The sequence below is a fragment of the Vulpes vulpes genome, chromosome 1 (genome assembly GCF_048418805.1).
Source record: "Vulpes vulpes isolate BD-2025 chromosome 1, VulVul3, whole genome shotgun sequence".
Classification (NCBI taxonomy): Eukaryota; Metazoa; Chordata; class Mammalia; order Carnivora; family Canidae; genus Vulpes; species Vulpes vulpes.
The window spans coordinates 81544938-81563924 of NC_132780.1; the positions used below are offsets into that span (position 1 = coordinate 81544938).

The 18987-nt window shown below is 38.0% G+C and overlaps 1 protein-coding gene across 8 annotated transcripts in view; it reads right to left on the reverse strand.

Moving 5' to 3' along the window:
• Window positions 1–18363, reverse strand: part of TAB2 (TGF-beta activated kinase 1 (MAP3K7) binding protein 2) — a 90979-nt gene extending 72616 nt beyond the window's left edge. For 2 of the 8 annotated variants that reach the window (XM_072718830.1, XM_072718812.1), the window contains exon 1: window positions 17455–17589. The gene's annotated coding sequence lies outside the window, so the exon portion shown is untranslated. Of the gene's footprint in view, window positions 1–17454; window positions 17597–18229 lie in introns of those variants that run through there. The other 6 variants (XM_072718817.1, XM_072718821.1, XM_072718834.1 and 3 more) reach the window with 6 other exon arrangements.
• Window positions 18364–18987: the final 624 nt, after the last annotated feature.

The window sequence follows — 18987 nt, forward strand, 5'->3', positions numbered from 1 at the left end:
TAACTACTCTCCAAAACCAATTCAAGTCTCATCTACTTCTTGAATTCTTTTGTTACTGCTTCAGCCCACGTGGCTCTCTCTATTCCTAGAACTCCCATCTATACCTGTGGATTAATTCTTCATCATCTAACATTTAATTATTCTCATACAGTTCCACTTGTATGTCTCTTCATCTGTATTAAAAGACCCCTGGGGACATGGGTTATATCCTTGTAAATAAGACACTGCTTACATATTATAAAGGCATGCAGATTATATTAAGGAAAGTATTCTCAATAAATCAAGTATTAGAAAAGTTGTTTGACAACTTTTAAGTATACAAGAAAACACATCAAAAAGGCCAAAAATTCCACTAAACAGCTAAAAGACAATATAAATTAATAGTTCACTTCAATCAAAACCTAGATACTCCTATTACGTTAAAAACTCAGAAGCTTATTTACTAGGTAGTAAAGAAGTCCCAAGTGATAAATCAGAAAAGGAGTGAAGTAGACATAAGACAATGATTTGTTTCAAAAATATTTGCTAAGCACCTACTACATGCCAGGCACTATTCCACTTTCCATCAATTCAATGGTAAAAAAACAAAATATCTCACACAGGAATTTACTGTTAGACTTTGGACTAGAACTTAGGGCTCCTGACTTTCATTCTGAAGCTCTGAAACAAAAAGCTATTTCTATCTTTCACAACAGGTCAAGTGTGGAGCAAGGCGAATGTCCCTATTTCAGAGTGTAGTAAATCTCATGTAAAACATTATAAAGAAACATATTTGGAGCTATTTAATGTATACACACACATACATGTATATATATGTGTGTAAAACCTATAGTGTATATATAATATAAAAATCTCTGTACATAAAATCTACTAAAAACATTTTGGGATAAGTTTCAGTTATCTTATATACCATATTTATTACCTAATGAAACCAGTGAATGAGTGTTACTCTACTCATTGATTGTTTTAATCATGAACACTTCACAAAGTTTTTCTTCAGAGATCTCTACTAAGTTGATTCATTTATTTTAAAAAATATAAAGACTTATGTACCAATATCCCAGAGATTGGATGGTGTCAGGTGAGGTTGTAGTAGTGATGGTGGTAAATACTATTCTAAGTAATCTTTTTCACTAGAGGGAAGGGTTAAAAGAAGAGAATAATGGCAATGTGGGTAGGAAACAAGGAATTGTGTTCCACACATTACAATTTCTACTATTGATTGTAACCAAAAAGAAGCTACTTTTCCTACAGGGAAGTTCTTAGATCAATAGCAATAACATTCAGAGTGAGTGAGGGGGAAGGCTATCAAGGGCTGGGTGCAGACAGACTGGAACAAGTAAAACTAACAGCCTGACAATGCCAAGCTAGGAACCCAAAGTTATCCTGTCCAAAACTTATCTCACTGCCTCCCAACCAATAATGGACCTCGATGTCAATTATTAATAATAGAGTATGATTCTGAAGCTGGCAATTTCAGGGTTTTCAATTGTTTTCCTTGCTATATACAATCAATAGCCAAGTTCCACTGATTACTCCCACAAATATTTCTTGCGTTCATCCCCTTCTCTATACCCAGAGTGCCCTTGTTCAGGTATCTGATACCTGGACAATCACAGTAACACAACAGTCTCTTATCTGGTGGCTTATTCTACTCTCAGACCTTGCTAAGCTGTTATTTCATAGTGATAACAAATTCTCCAGCTCTTAAAACAGCTAAATCACTCACATTTCTCCCTGAGAGAGGTTAACAGGATTTGTAGAATCATACAGTAATGAGTTTCAGTAGAAGGTGGGGACAATGACCTAGGGAATTACAGAAACGGTATAAGCAGGAAAAGAGACTTGAAGACCAAGAACTTACAACAGAAGAATCAGAAGAGTTAGATAAAATTCAGGAAAGAGTGGGGTCAAGAAAGCCAAGTGAAAATAAGCATAACAATAATGATTAGAGCTTTAAGTTCATTATTTTGGTAATAATTTTATAGCTAATTTATAATATAAAATATTTTCTATAAACAGCTAACATTTATAAGCATTTATTATTGCATCAACAATATCAGAGACAGCTTCTTCTATAAACTTTATTAATCTGTTATGGACTAATGTGACATATACATATATATAGATACATACATATACACACACACATATATTCACATACATGTACACACTATGGATCTAGAAATAAAATACCATGGCTGCAAAAATAAATGTTCTCAGGGTGCTTAAATCTGCATTGGAACAATAAAGGCTCAGGGTATGTTTGTCTTGTAAAGCTGAAAGTAATAAATTATAAAGTATAATTATTACTGACGAGAAGCTTGGCCTGTAACTCTACCATCTACCTGGAAATGGGGAGGACTAGGTAAAAGATTTTTAAAAGGTGCACAGGGAATTTTCTATGAGACATACTACTACGGGCTAATAAACTCTAAGCCCAGCCTACTATTTGCAATGTGTGCCCACTTAGCACAAGAAGTCTGGGCCAAAGTTGAGATGATTTTGTATAAATCCATTACCACAAGGAAAAAAAAGAACAGATAACAAAAAGCAAATATGTACCTAACTTTGGTTTAGTACTGTTGCTATGTGCATTCTGTAGAATAAAATGTTCATTTGAAAGCATCAGCTCAAAATGAGGTACTCGGAAGTGACATATGACCATAACTCATACTCTGGAATCTCAAAAACTCATTAACTTTCAAAACCAAGCAAGGTTACTAGCTCTAAATTTTAGCTGAGTGTGTGAGTTCACTCATTTATTCACTAATACAGAGAGCTTAAGTGCTAAGGCATTGTACTACTGCTGTAAAAACTTACATTTGGTGGGAGACACTGGAAAGTAAACAGAATATTATAACACAATGTGGCAAATCCTACTATAGAGGAACTAAAAGTGCTAGAGATAGAAAAATTATCAATAAGAAAATATTAATCATTTACAACAGAAAAGACTGTGGCATTTAAAAAATACTTTCTGAAATACATTTATATGAAGTAAATATACCTGAATGGAATTCAGAAGATCTGTCTTTTTACCAATTATCTAAATTGAGGCTCAGCCTCTCCCTTTACTGATTTATATTTGGGTCTAAATAGACACAGTCTCTTCCTTGCTAGATATTTTCATCCCTGTTTTTAATATTTGTTTTTGATCTGTCTCTCTGGCTGTCCTGTTTTTACCCACAAGAGAAATATTGCCACAGAAAGCCTATAAGGCATTTAAATAATAGTGTCAAAGCTTTTTCACAATACACATAGAAATACTTTCTTTTATAAAGGTTCAGGACCAATTTCTGAAAATAAGTAAGACACATGTGCCTATACTACTATTATAGTCATCTTCTCACCAAATAAGCAGTTAAATACATTATTACAGGAAATATATATTCCCTAATCTCATAATTTCTGGTGCACTTAATGTCAGATACACAGTCTGCTGATAAACAGAACCAATCCAAATTGAAACAAAGTTCTTCATGTGGCAGAAAATACAGCATTTTTGCTAATAAGCCATAAAGAAAAATGTTATAATAAAATATTATATAAATATATTAATATATATACAAATAAAATACATATAATTAAAAGAAAAAGGTTATAATACCGTTTTTAATAAATATCACTATAATTTCTCACACATCAACTCAATTGATAACTCCCAAATTTCTATTTCTAATGTAAATCTCTTGCTGGAATTCTAGTTTGTATATCATATCACCTACTTGATATTTCTAAGTCTAATAGGCCTTTCAAAGTTAACATACTCAAAAACAAAACTCCTGGTTGCCCAGCCCAAACTTGCTACCTCACTGTCTTCTTCAACTCAGTAAACAGCTACTCTATAGTTCCAATTGCTTGGGCCAAAAATCTTAGGAGTCATCCTTGACTTCTCTTTTATACCTCAGATACAATTCATCAGCAATTCCTGCCCGCGCAAGTAGCCATTATCATCTTTCACTTGGACTACTGCAATAATTTCCAATATGGTTTCCCTGCTTATATCTTTGCCCCACCCGCATAGTTTATTCTACACAGCAGCCTCAGTGAATCTTTAAAAAGTTACCAGCACTTAAGAGTTTAACGAAGAAAAATTTGATTCTATTAATTAATGTAGGATGAGCACTTGATAAAATTCAGTACCCAGTCATGATAAAAATTCTTAAACTTGAAAGAGAATTTTCTCAATCTGATAAATAGCATCTGCAAAAAACCTACAGAACATATTCTTAAAGTGAAAAACTGAATGCATTACCCCTAAGATCAGGCACAATATAAGCCTTTCTGATCTCATCATTCCTATTCCACACAACAGTGGAAGTACTAGCCAGAGCAGTAAGGCAAGAAAAGCAAATAAAAGGCATACAGATTGCAAAGAAGAAATAAAACTGTCTCTATTCACAGACACATTAGAAAATCCATGGAATCCACAAAAAAACTTCTAAAATTGTTTAGTTTACCAAGGTCTAAGGATAGAAGGCCAACTAACAGAAATTAATCATACTGCTATAAACTAGCAACAACTAGAAACCAAAATTAAAAACACAGTATCATTTATAATTGCTCCAAAAAATGTACATAGGTAGCAGTCTAACAAAACATGTACAAGGTTTGTGTGTTGGCAAAAACACAATGCTGATGAAAGAAATCAAAGACCACCTAGTTGGAAGGAAAGATATACCATGTTCACGGACTGAGACACTCAACAAAATAAAAATGCAAATTTTCTTCAGATTGATCTATAGCTTTAATGGAGTTACTATCAAAATCCCAGGACTTCTGCAAAATTTTATAACTTTTACATGGAAAGGAACTGAAGTAGCTAAGAAAAAAATCTGAAAAAAAGAAGAATTAAACTGGAGGAATTTCAACATCTGATTTTAATTCTTATTATTTATAGCTACAACTGATAGTTACTAGTGGAGGGACAGACACAAAGATCAATGGAACAGAGAATCCAGAAATAGACCCTTAGAAGCACTATCATCTGATTTTTGACAAAAAATTCAATGTACAAAAGCAATTCAACGGAAGGAGGATATAATTTTTCAAAAAACAGTGTTGGAACAATCTGGGCATCCATAGATAAAAATGAACCTGAATCAAAATTTCACATCTTCAATAAAAATTAAGTCAAAGTGGGTCACAGAGTGCTAAGTGCATCCAAAATGTAAAGTTTTTAAGAAAACTTTTAGAAGAAAACAGAAGAAAATTTGGGATTGCAGGTTAAGCAATGAGTTCTCAGACTTAACAAAAGCACAATCCATAAAAGAAAAAATGGATAAGTCAGACTTCATCAAGATTAAATTTTTTGCTCTGCAAAGGTCGATCAAGAAGATAAAAAGACAAGCCACAGATCAGGAGAAAATATTTTCAAATCACATACTTGACAAAGCATTTGCCAGAATATTTTAAGAACTCACTAGACTAAACAAGAAGAAAACAAAAAAATCCCATTAAAATATGAGTGAAAGATTCAACAGACACTTTACCACAGAGGATATATAGATAGCAAAGTACATGAAAATATGTTCAACATCATGAACCATTAAGGAGATGCAAACTGATGCTTTGATGAGATGCCACTACAAATCTATTAGAATTTCTGAAATAAAAATACTGACCATCCTAAACGCTGGTAAGGATGTGGAGAGACTTAATCTTCCATATATTGCTGGTGGGAATGTAAAATGGTATAGCCACTCTGGAAAAGTGGCAGTTTCTTACAAAGGTAATAAACATATTTATCACACAACCCACCAAATGCACTCCTGGGGACTTACTCTAAAGAGATGAAAATGTATTTTCACAAAAACTCATAGAGTTTTATTTTTACAAACTAGAAACTCAAAAGTCCTTCTATTAGTCAATGGTTAAACAAATTGTGGTACATCCATACAGTGGTATACTTCTTTAGCATTAAAATAGAATCAACTATTGATACACACTAACTTGGATGGATCAAGAACACAATGCTGAGCAAAAAAAGCCAATCTCAAAAGATAACATAATGGATGATTCCATTTATGTAACACTCTTGAATCACCAAAATTATAGTGATAGAGAACAGATCAGTGGTTGTCAGGGGTTAAGGTTGGGGAAAAGCGGTAACTACATAAGGGTGACACACGGGAGTTTCTTTATAGTGATGGAACAGTTCTAGTTCTAAATCCTTACTGTGATGGTTACACAAATGTTACATATGATAAATAACATAGAGCCATATATACACAATGCAAACATATGTTCTATAAAATGAGGAGAAAAGGCAAACAGATCATGTCTTAAAACCCTTCACTGTTTCTTATCACATCTTCAAAAAATCTAAGTTCTTTACTACTATCTAAAGACACTACTTGAATACTTGGATCTCATCTACCATTTTCTCTCAGCTCCAAGTGTGGTGGCTTTCCTGCTCTTGGAATATGGCAAGCATGCCCCCACCTAAAGGCCTCTGTGCTTGCTACTGCCTCTATCTGGAAGCTCTTTCCCTTTGTCATTTCATCAGGTATCTACTCAAATGTCCTAATCAGAGAAGACTTCCCTGTCTCTCCCCAATAAAGTGGTATCTCACTGCTCTTTTCTATTAGGAACCTTGAAACCAACAAAAAGAACTCAAATTCCTCACCTGCTATTGCTTTGGTATGTTCTTACATTTGTAAATGGCAGGCACTACACCATGCACCCAGGTACTCAAGCCAGGGCATGTGTGATCATTACCTTGTTTTATTTCACACTCCGTATTCTCTTCTCAAATTCATTACTTACTCTTTTCTTTAATCATTGCCTTAATTCACTAATCCAGTTCCTTATCCAAATATATGGTTATAAGGCCTGTCCCTCCCTTCTAAGCCTGGCTCTTTTCTAAATATTCTGTAAACTGCATCCAGAAATATCTTTTTAGAATGTTAATTTAAGCACCAGCCTTCCATCATTTGTAGACTGAAGGCAAATCTACCTTACAGAACACACAGGTGTTTTCATTTTTGTCTTCTACTTTTCCACCTCATTTCTTACTAACTCATTAGTGTCCATGCATGGTGAAACTACTTAGTTGCTGAAGGTGTGTGGACTTCCCTCCCTCCAACCTTCACACATGTTGTTTTCTCTGGCAGAAAGAGCCTCTCTTCTCCCAGTTTGTACTCCTAGTCTGACATACCCTCAGATTAAAATATCACCTTTCACATGAAGATTTCCCTCTGTATCCCTTTATCCCTCACTGAGTCAGACACTCCCTCCTATAGATTCCTTAAGGGTTTTACAGTTTAACACCATTGCTGCATTTGTTACAGAATAGCATACTAGTTTGTATACACGTCTGTTGAAGGCAAGAACTGTATCTTATTAATTTTTCCATTTCACCTAGCAAAGTACCTAACACATGGCAGAAACTCAAAACTAACTCAAAACTACTGGATAAATGAATTAGGTTGACTAATAAATAATGTAGTGACGAGATACTGTGGAGGAATGAGTCAGGCGATATTCCTTGGGTTAGCCAATGTTTTCCACAAGTATATCATAGAAGGCATCTGAAACAAACTCTGTGGAGTTTCTTTCTATTCTTTTGATTGCCTGATAACCTATAAAAATTGAGGTACTAATCCTATAGCTTGGTTTGGCTAAGATCATCCATTCAATTTTCCCATGAACCAACTACCTTCCCCAAAAGAGTACTTCTTGTTCCGCTTTCAGACATACAGGAATGGCTTTGAACACTGATCCTATAATTTCATGCCATTGGTCATGAGGGGAAAATCTCCTGAAGAGAATGAGGGTGTCTTACGTGGGCCAACCAATCACTTTACCTACAAAAACCCTGAAAAACAAAATAACCTCAAAAAGGAAAGAAAGACAAGTCAGCAAGCTCAACCCTTCATGTCAATACATTTTCCTATGTAAAAAAGCAGAATCCTCCATGTGGAAATGGAAGCTTATTTTTCCATTTCCTTAGAAAATCATCATAAAGTGGCAAACAGTACCTTAGTCAAGTACCATTCAGATAAATGCTAGTTCCAAGGAAAAGAGCAAGTTACTCTCAATGCAAATACACAGTACCTGTATTTCCACCAACTTTTGTTTGACAATGGTATCTTAGATTATCTCCTTGGGTACCTTTTCTCTTCAATTCTACCAACTACTTAACTGTGATGCCTACATATATCTACTTCAGTTCCAAAGAGTAAACATCCATGTTTATCAGGTCACTAATTGCCTTTTAAAAGTTAGCCAAGTAGCTGTACAATATGCTCAATGTATTAAAATGGAACATACACTGTGCTTTGAATTCCCTTCAAAAAGCAAGTGTTTTTTTTGGCCCAATTGCTATCTTCTCTATAACTATTTTCTAGGGATGACTTAGCACCAATAAAAACCTATGATCAGAAAATGCTAGCATAAAAGACAGGACAGGACAGCCCACATATCTATCTTTATACCACAGATGTGAATGTAATGAATGTTTAAAGGGAAGATTCTTCAATTTAAATTCTTATGCAACTGATTTGCTACATATAAGATGAGCTCTCTTGCAAAGGGCAAAAAAGCAAAATTAATTTGCTGACCTAATTACTGGCATCAAGTGACCCATCTGAAAGGTTCTAAAAACATGTTATGTTTTCCAAATAATGGTATTTGAGGAAAACAAAAATGGAACTTGTGTGTATATAAATAATCCTATACACTACATACGGACTTGCTGAAAGAAAAATTATTTAGGTATAGAAACAATACTGAAAAAAATATATACTTCACAATCCTCTCTGCAATAATGTTACTAATGATTAATGGCTAGATTTCCATTCTTTGTATTTCTGGCTTTATTTTACAGACTGCACAAAAACTGCACATGTGTAAGACTAAAGTGTATCTACTACCTCTAGGGTTAGAGATTTCATATACATACTACAAAATGTTCTAAACATACTTGTTAAAGTGCAGGCATTTATTTATTTATTTATTTATTTATTTATTCATTCATTCATTCTGTTTAAACAGTAACTACAGCAATTATATTTTAGTAATAAGTTATTTGTATTACTTAGAATACCAAGGATACTTCTGTAGTTTACTTACCGGGCAATCAATAAACAGATGGTATTTATTAATATGGTTAAGATATTATTTATGCAGATAGCACTTAATACTAATTGGCAGAGCAAAATACAACAATCACATTAGTTCACTCAATAGATTAAAATAAAAAAATTTTCAGGAAAAAAAATCAAAACAAAAATTCACAGTTAATCCAGTAATAAACATCAAGAAACTTAGCACTATATCCCTACAGACACAGAAGAGTATTATTGAAGTAACTAAAAAAAATTAACTAGGAATTTAAAACAAAGATCATTTTATATAAATTAGCACAAGTTTAATGGTATTATATCTAACCTCATATTTAAGGTGTTTTCAAATATGATCCATGCCAATTTTCTAATGCTTTTCATTAGAAAGAACTTAATGAGTGTGGACTACTTTCAAATTGAAAATGTAAGCTTCTTCACAGGAAAGGGTAAGGAAAATACAAAGAAGTTAGACATTTATTTTGTGATTAAAAAATAACGGCGATGTTCTGTTTATTTCATCCTTGTTCTAAAGAGTAACAATAAATTAAACAGTAGGTAAATTACTTCCTTTTCACTCTATTTGTTGAGGAAAAATAAAGTGAATAAGTACTCTGAAAGAAAAAATCTAACAAAGCAAAATTCTGAATGCAAAACTACTTCTAACGATTCAAGCTATATGTCTAATGTAACTACAAGAATTTGCCTTGTTCTATTTGAAAGATTAATACTTTAAAAAATTAAACTTAACTAAATAGAAGGTACTCAATATGAAGCTGACATAAGAAAGTTACAGAGAAGAAAAGCTGCCTTGAAAAGTACAGGATTACATAGAGTATATTTTGCATTTTGTTTATTTATGCTTACACCAGGTTCCATGTTGCTACAGTACTAAGTAACAAAAAAATACAGATAATGTAGTTAAAACTACCATTCAAGATAGCTATTAGATACATATTTGTCTAAAGTAAACTGCTAGGCTCAAAGAGTTTGAGCCATTCATACAAGGGCACATACTTACAGATATATGTTTATACATACAACCCAGAGGTTGACTAGAGGCTCATCTGACTTTAAAGCCCAGGTCTTTTCTTAGACCTCACTGAACCTCACCATGGTAAAATTAAGTTATTTAGTTACAGAAGAGTATATTATTGAAGTAACTAAAATTACTTTGACAAGGTGACAAGTTAAGAGAGACCAACTCAAAATCAAAGTAATACTTTCTTCAGTTGCTGACAATTAAAACTAGGTAAACTCCCCTCAACTCCTCTCTCTCCAGTTCATAACAGAATTACTGTTTTTGTTAATTTGTCTGACTAAGCAAAACTTGCCTGGTGTGAGAACCATGTTCTGCAAGGTCAAGTTACCAATTTCAAGTTTTCTTTTGTATTGGCAAGTATTTTCTCTCATTGATAGGAAATGGAAAATCATCCCAGTGAATCGCCATTGGGTCTATACTGATCAAACAGGCAGTATCTTTGGCCTGGCTAGCTGGCAAAATGACAAGAAGCAAATCTGCGATGTGCTCAGTTTTGCTGACACCAAAAAGGGCCAAATTTTTTTCCCCCTTAATATAAATGTTGAGAAAAACTTTAAGCTAAAAAAGTAACTATTATTTAATAATTCAGATTAGAAGTACGAGGGGATAGGTAGAATTTGGTAATCAAAAGGACTCTTCCACACATTTTTTGGGGGAAGGGGCAATAATTTGCTGTCATTCTCCCAGAAGCTATCTTCTGCACCAGCCAAACAAGCAAGTTAAATAGTCAGAATTACCCTCTAGAAATGTTCAAGACTACTGATGGGTAGCACTCATCTCTGTAATGTATCTAGGAATGTGGCATTGCTTTGACTTACTGTTTTGGCAAGATTGAGTGGGGGGGAGTGGTTGCAGGCATCACAGACTTTGATGGATTAATTCTTTTGAATAATTTATTAGTAACAACCAGTATTCACATATTTCCACCAAAATCTTTGTTAAATTCTACATTACTCTTATTTCTCTCCTGTTTCTCTCTCTGTAGAACCTTCCCAACCTCTATTATTTGGCTTCTGTGACTTATAGTAGGTCAGACGGTTTTTGGTTTTTTAAGGGAAACAAGAATGCCATTTTCTTTAAGAACACAGTCAAAATACTACAGATTCTTACAATGCCCTCATCTATGTTCTACATGTTTGTGGATAAATTGAGACTTGCTTTCTGAAACCACTCAAACTGACACTTTGTAGGAGTATCCCTTTTTAGTGGTAGGTTACAGTTCAAAACAAGCAAACAAAAACCCACAAGAATATAGAAATACTCAATTGTATATATTTCTATCTCATTTCTAAAACAGTATTGTAACATACCATATTTGAATAAAACAATTTGCTCCTATATACCTTTTTTTTTTAAGCTTTTTTTTTCTTTATTTATTTATGATAGTCACACACAGAGAGAGAGAGAGGCAGAGACACAGGCAGAGGGAGAAGCAGGCTCCATGCACCGGGAGCCCGATGTGGGATTCGATCCCGGGTCTCCAGGATCGCGCCCTGGGCCAAAGGCAGGCGCCAAACCATTGCGCCACCCAGGGATCCCGCTCCTATATACCTTTGAAGAACATTTTTTTAAAGCCAAGAATTAGTTTGTATAAATGACTAAATGCCTTAGAACTTGAGGAAATCTTAGGTTTTAAGAAAGCTAAAATTACTATTCATTAGGCAGAGGATAACTTGCCACAAAACAGGAAAAAGTTGATGTTAAGACATAAACATATGAAAAATGATTACTGTTAAAGTAGGGTGGAGTGGGATGTTTCTTCTGTGAAAACACCAATATTCCCCACATCATAAGAATATAAAAACGTGACTATGCCATTTAATTTAAAGCCAGTATAAATCTAGTTTCACTGAAAGTGCCTTAAAGAGAAAGATAAACTTGTCTTTTAATTTTATGAATTTATAATTATGCATAAATTATTTTTTCTATTCTTCTTATAAACACTGCTATTTACTTTTTCACTTGACTGTCAACAACTTCATAGGAATAGGTTAGTAAGTGCCAATCTAGCTGCAAATAATTGATTTCTTCCTTTCAGTTTCTATATTTTTCCAAATTGTTGGCTAGATTTAAAAAAATAGCATTTGGAAGACTTTGCCTAACACCTTAGTCTATACTTAAACTAGAGATTCAAAGACTTAAGTCCAGTAGTCACTTTTCAAACTCAGAAGTGGCTTACCACCAAAATGAGTTGTGATACACAGAAAAACTACGAACCATTCAACATTTAACACACAATATTTCTTGAGCTCTTAAGCAGAGGCCAGCCACTGACAATATGGTGAAGTCAAGACTGAAATGAAAATAAGCTCAGTCTGTCCCTGAGAAGCTCAGTTAGTGATCTTCCAGAATAAAAATGAAAAACAAAACAAAAACAAAACAAAACCCTGCAATTTGATTGGCTATTCCACTTTCCCCTCAAAAAAAAAAAAAAAAAAAAAAACCACCAAATCTGCACTCTTTTCTTTTATCTTTGTAAAAGTTTCCTTAATACTTTGTGAATTCTTTGGATTACCTCTTCACACAATAAAGGAGTCATAAATCATGAAAAAGGTGAACATTTATCAAATACTTAAAATATGCCAGGCTGTACTAAATGTTTCATTAGGTATTTGTATAAGTTGAAATCTTCCACAGTATTTGTATCTGTCAAAATGCTCAGATCCAGCTCATCAACCTAAGTGATAAGGACTGTCACAATATTCTGTCACCAGAAAAACACTGTAGGTTTACACCCAATATCACATTGACTAGACAACTGTACCAATTTCCCAGATAGTACTATAAGTTACAGGTGCATTTTAATTAACCTTATGCTATCAGACAAGAAAGATTTGGTTCAAATGAAATATATACTTAACAATGCCCCACAGTGTTATGAAAGCTTCTTGGAAGGGTCACCATATGAGAGCTTTTTGGAAGGGTCACTGATTTCAACTGCCTATTTGACAGAACTTTCCAATAAACAGTAAACAAAAATGTTACAACTTACTGAACTCCTTCTACATATCAGATAATTGACACATAATGTGTAAACAAAAATGTTACAATTTACTGAACTCCTTCTACATATCAGATAATTGACACAAAATGTGTAATTTATAATTGTAATCCTCTCCAAATCACAGAGCTAGTCAGTGACAAAACCAGGATAGCAGTCTCCAGATTTTCTATTGAGCAATGAAGCAGTTTTCTGAAGTACTAACAAAAGGAAACTGCCATCAATGGAAACTGTAACTCGAAAGTACAAACATAATTGTGTTCACAAGTTATAAAGTATATTCAAGAAAAAATTTATGTATAATGTAACTTGTTTTTGAAATCAAGGATAATATTGATAATATAGTTCTAAAAACAGCAAGTAAACAATGTTCATTCTCCAACCAACTTTCCTATTTTTCTCCACAGTACTTTTTCATCCCAGACATACATTTTACTCATTTGTCTTTCACTACTAAAATGTAAACTATATAAGGACAGAAATTTTGTCTGTTAGTCACTGCTGCCATCTCCAACACCTCAAAGGTCCCTGGCACATAGTAAGTGCTCAATAAATATTTGGGAGGTGAATGAAAGCTTGGCCTCCAGTAGGCATTTAGTAAATATAAGGGTTTTTTTCCCCTTACTATGAAAGAAACACTAAAAAGATATTGTTATTAAAAGTCAAAAAAATTTCTTCGTTCCCTTGATAACCAAATTTTGAATTGGAACAGATGATTAGAAATGCAATAAATTTATTAAAGTTTTACATAAAAATGTTAAGCAAATCAAAAAGACATTCAGCAATTTATCAAACATCAAGAGATGGGGGATATATATAAATTATATTTTGAACAAATATACTTTTAAGTGCCTAAACTTTAATTGATTTTCAAAGGTATGTTTTATTGATATTAGTATCTATGATTTTAGTTTGTGGCAATTCTGACTTGGATCTCCTGAAATAACAATTACCAGCTGACACTTTTTTACTGTGCTTTGAACAGTAGCTCATTCCTTTTCTGAGGATTAAGAAATTAGAAACTAAGCATATTTGGTAAAATGAGTCAATAAAAAATCAGTGAAAGTCTAAATGAAATGCTTCACTTTAATGCCAGAAGGCCAGTAGTATTACTTGGTACTAAACATTGTGTTTTGAGGGATGGAAATATTTAGAAAACAAAGAAAAAGAAAGCCATTCTTAACCTATGACTCTTATCAAGATCACAGGTTGGTGGAAGTACAATAGTAGCTACCTACCCCTTGGAGTACTTCCTTGGGTTTTTTAGCTTTCTGATTAAGCTAGTGTCCTTGATTTTATAGGACCAGAATCATAAGAAATGAAATGTTAAACTACTGTAAGTGTTTTCTCAATAGGAGCCAGGGGTAAATAATATGAACGTACATACATTTAAATTTCACTTAATTTCAATGTCTCCCAAATCCTTACCATTTTGATACAGAGGGTTTAAAATAAGATGACATACATATGGTCAGAGTCTATCAAAAGATTCAGAGCAAATCTCCTTGGTACAGTTCAACATGATCATTTTCCTAGCCACCTCTATACACATCTACGTTATTTCCAGCTACTTAAAATTGTTCATCTAATAATCCCTTACCTTCTTCTCCTAATTACTATTTTGCCCAATCTCCACATTTGCCTCTGTAATTACCTTGTAACTCTTCTATTACAGACAGTCCCAATCTCAGATGGATCAAATAAAGATGACATAAGTAAAACAAAGGAAAGTGCTACTACTATTCTCCTCTGGGTCATGGGAGCCTGGCCAGGTAGAGACATAATAGAATTGAAGCCTTTCTGAATTACAGTTTAATTTATGAATTTTACATATTGGAAAGATTATCAGATACTTTTTTCCAAAAGATCTATAAAAGACCAAAATTCTCTCAAAGTATGTTGATGATTGTTAAAAATAAATAAACTTTTAGTCTTAATTGTTTTATGTATCTTAAAAAATGTTTAGAAAATTCAGACATCCCTCAAGGAATTTTTAGCATAAACTGTAGTTTCATGGGAATGGTCTATATTACACCTATTTTTCAAGATGCAGTATGTTCAGAGACATAATGTGTACATTTCATCCTGAATAGTATTTTGAAAAAAGAATTTTCCTTACAGAGAAAATGACAGAATAAATTTTTATTTGTCAAAAAACAGACTAATCATGTTAAGATAGTTATCCATGTTATTAATACTAATGAGGAAATACTCATTAACATAATTGGGGATCTGGGTGGTGTCTACTTAATCTGCAGAGTTTAAGAACCTCATTGATGTAATAATTGTATGCAAATCTTAAAACAATGCGTAGTTGAAGGCAAGTATTCCTTTCTACTAAAAAGAGGACCAAATATAGATGTTATTTCAATCAAACAGGATTGCTTTAGGTCAAAATATATTTTTCAGGAAACCAGTTATCATTTGAGACTCCTATCATTTACTCACTTCTTAATGAGTTACAAAAACACAGGCTCTACTATTGGACAGTTCATTAAAGAGGGGTGAATGGTTGCAGTTCACCAGTATCCTTTGAGAATACCTTCTAACTCAGAAAGTTATTCCATGCACCCAAGAGAAAAAAATGAAATAATGGAGTATATTCAGTGAGTGACTTACTCATTTAATTAACGCATTCAACTTTCAGTTGATCCTTTAAATATTTAAATCATAAGACCCTATATTAGAAACTGATTAAATTAAAAGAAAAAAAAAAAAAAACCCCAACAGAAGTTCTGAATCACTGGAATTTTTGCTCTATTTCCTGTTAACACACTGAGGGTACCATCATTCAATGTATTTGTTCCATACACATTTTTAAGTGTTTCAGGATCCCTTTTAAACTAACTTGGCCCTACTTTAATTTGCAGCTCATTTAACTGACAATTCCTTCCATTCTTTCTAATTTAAGTGCTCAGCCAAAACATACAATAAGATGAAAAGCATGTCTTCCTTTATTAGAAAATGCAATGGTTTCAAAACTAAAGTTTCAAACTGCAGGGTTTATTAAAACCAATCACAATTTCACTGTCACACACACAGACACAAGGTGCCAGTACTCTGCTACTGTACGAAGAAAAGTGTGGCAACCAGTTAAGAGTGTAAAAACTGAAAGCAAAAATTCTGTTCCATGCCCACCAAAACTCCCAGCCAAATCTGATATTGCATAATGAGCAACCTTTTCTTGAGTGAGCTAAAGCACAGACCAGTTCCTTTTATAAAAAGTGAATCAACCTGCCCCTAAAATCTGACACTTTGCAAACTTACCTAAAACAGACAAAATGGATGCAAAATTATACCGCCTCACTGTTGCCTCCAATACGACCTTAGCGTTCAAGAACTTTCCAGTGGATAAAGGGCCCTGGAAAACAGCCTCGCACTGGGGACCTGCATTTCATGAACTACTGAGAAACCCCCCATGAAGCTGCCGCTCTCCTGGAAACTCCTCTTATCAGAAGCATTTGAAGAATTTCTCCACAACAATTAAGCGGACTCGAAGAATGGAAACCTAACATCTCAAATATATACTATATATGGAATGAAACGTGGCCAAACACATAAATACAAACTCGCACGGTCTCGGAAACTTTGGTATACAGACAGCTCTGCCCCAGCCATCCGACAGCATCAGCAGCAGAAAGATACACCTGTCACCTGGTCGGCAACACCCGCACCCTTTCTCAGCCTCCCTGCTGCAACCGCAGTCTCGGGGCTGGAGGTCGAGCGGGCACACCACGGGGATGACCCCGTGAAACCACGGGGCCACACAGTCACAGCGGGGCTCGCTCCCCCACTGCAAGAAGGCTGCAGAAAACCAGCGCTGCAACGAGAACCGAGCTCTCCCCGGATCCCCGCACAACTCGTTCGGTCTCTTCCCCGACACCCTCGCTAAGTCATCTTTATCCGAACCAAGGCTCCCCCAAAAAGGAGTTTTGCTTCCCCCACCCCCATCTCACACACGCCGGAGGGGCGGGCCGGGGGCGCCGGTGCAGGCAGGGGCCCTCCCCACCCCCCGGCACCCTCCCCTACCCGGGGCTCTCCCCGGCTCCCGACTCCAATGAATGCCCCCTCCCCCTCCCCCTCCCCACTGACTCCCGGGAGCCCAGGCCCGGCCCGAGGCTCCCCACCCCCACCCGGTCGGGAGGACTTGGGGGGCCTCCCACTCCGCCTCGCCACTGGGGGAGGAAGGAGGCGGAGGGAGGAAGGCTGCGAGCTAGACGCGGGCGCCCCGCTAGGGCCCTGCGAGTCGGCAGAGCCCCTTCCAGACGAAGGGGGGTGCGGGGAGCTGGGGGGAGAGCCGGGACCGGGGATCCCGCCGAGGCCCGGCAGAGCTGTCCGTTTACCCTTCGCCGCCGCCGCTTCCCCCTCCTCCTCCTCGGCCGCCGCCGCCGCCGCCGCCGCCTCTCCCACTAGGGCAGCCGTCTCCACCGTCGCCGCCGCCGCCGCCGCCTCCGCCACCACGGCCGCCGCCAGCGCCGCCGCCGCCGCCGATTCCACCCGGCAGGGGGGACACCTCAGCCCTCCCTCCCTCCCCGCTCAGCCCCTCCGATCGGCCGCCGCCGCCAACTCCCTCCGGCCGCCGCCGCCGCCGCCGCCGCTCGTGGCTGAGGGGGAGGGGAGGAGAGGGGGTCGGGCTGGGTCGCCCCGCCGGCGGCCGCTGCAGATCAAAAACGCTGGCTGGGTGGCGTCGCCGCGCCCCGCTCCTCGACTCCGGCTCGCTCGGCCTCCCTACCTCCCTCTGCCCCCACCCCCCTCGCGCTCGCCTGCCCTCCCCCCACCCCCCCAGCTCTCGCTCGCTCTCGCCGCGGCTCCGCCAGCCCAGTGCGAATCAAAATACGGCCACACAATATGGCGGCGCGGCGCCGGCAAACACCGCGAGATCTGCGGCCGCTGCTGAGGCGGCGGCTGTGACGAGGCCTCCCCCAGCCGGCCGGCGGCGGCGGCGGCGGCGGCGCGGGGATGCTCTTTCTCCGCCCTGCACCCCTCCCCCGACGCTCGCAGACTCCACGCCCGCCTCGCGAGGGCCGGAGGGGGAAGCTGCTCGCCGCCGCCGCCGGGGCAGAGCGAGAGGGGCCGCGCTCGCAGTCGCGGGGAGGCGGGCAGAGCCCGCGAGCCTACATTTTTAAATGCCGACCTCCCGTGCCGTGCAGAGCCGCGCGTGTGCGTGTGCGTGTGCGTGTGCGTGTTCGTGCGTCCGTGCGTGCGGAGAAAGTGCGAGTCCTCCGCCCCGCGGCGGCCGAGAGGCGAGAGCTGCAGCTCCCCCTGCGCGGCCCGTCCGGAAGCGGCCAGCGGCACCGGCCCGGGGTCGGCGGCGCCCGCGCGGGGGCGGGGGGGGGGGGGGGCGCCGGGGGCAGCAGGTGGGCCCGCGGCGGAGGCGGCGGAGGCGGCGGAGGGCCCGCGACACACCCCCTCGGAGGCCGCCGGCTGATGGCGTGACCCGGCCGCGGCGCGTGCGGCGGGAGCCCGGGCAGCCCCGGCTCCGGCAGCCCCGGCGCTCCCACCTTCCAGACCTGAGAAGCCTCGGACTCCTGAGGTTAGGGTTAGAGCGCTCGGGAGAAAACTCTCGATGCTGCAGGGGTTTTGTCGTTTCGATTTTATTTTAATTGCACGTTCCTAGAAAGTCCTAGAAGCAGAGCCAAAGACACTTCAACTTGGGGGGAGCAGGGGAGACTTGTTTCTATCTTCTTAAAGAAATATTTGTTTAACTTTCCCTAGGAGAGAGAGAGAGAAAAACAACAACAACGTGTTTAACACTCAAGACATTTCTCACAATGTAAAATATTTATTTAAAGATTCTAGTGCTTTCGTGGTGTCCAAAACACTACGGCATTTTTCTGTCCCTGTCCAAGATGTCCATATCCCTGCCAGTTTCTTCC